Here is a 546-nt window from a genome sequence, read left to right on the forward strand (position 1 = left end):
GAGACTCTGTCTCAAAAAAAAAAAAAAAAAAAAAAGAATCATCAACATAGAAAAAGACTTCTGTGATTAAATGTGGGTTTTTTCCCCACACACCAAACAGCAGACACCAGTGGGGTGTCCTCTGATTCAATTCTGACACTGTCTACCTGGAGATAGCATCAGATCCTGCGGGGTGAGGGCTCAGAACCCCAAACTGCCCCCACTCTGGACACAAGTCTGGGCCTCCGGAACTTCTTGACTGACCAGCTTCAAGTTGGGGTTCCCACGACCTCTTCTTTCGGTTCAATTAATTTGCTGGAACGGCTCACAGAACTCAGGGAAACATTTACTTACATTTACCGGTTTATTATAAAGGATATTACAAAAGATACAGACGAGGAGACGCGTAGGGGGAAGGGGCATGGAGCTTCCATGCCCCACCTGGGCTCCACCTCCAGGATTCCCCACGTGTTCAGCTATTGGGAAGCCCTCTGAACCCAGCCCTCTTGGGTTTTTATTTATGAACAATCATGTCACCTCCAGGGTATGGGACGGACCCTCTCTGGA

Source organism: Propithecus coquereli, unplaced genomic scaffold, assembly GCF_000956105.1.
Source record: "Propithecus coquereli isolate 6110/MARCELLA unplaced genomic scaffold, Pcoq_1.0 Scaffold2, whole genome shotgun sequence".
Taxonomy (NCBI): domain Eukaryota; kingdom Metazoa; phylum Chordata; class Mammalia; order Primates; family Indriidae; genus Propithecus; species Propithecus coquereli.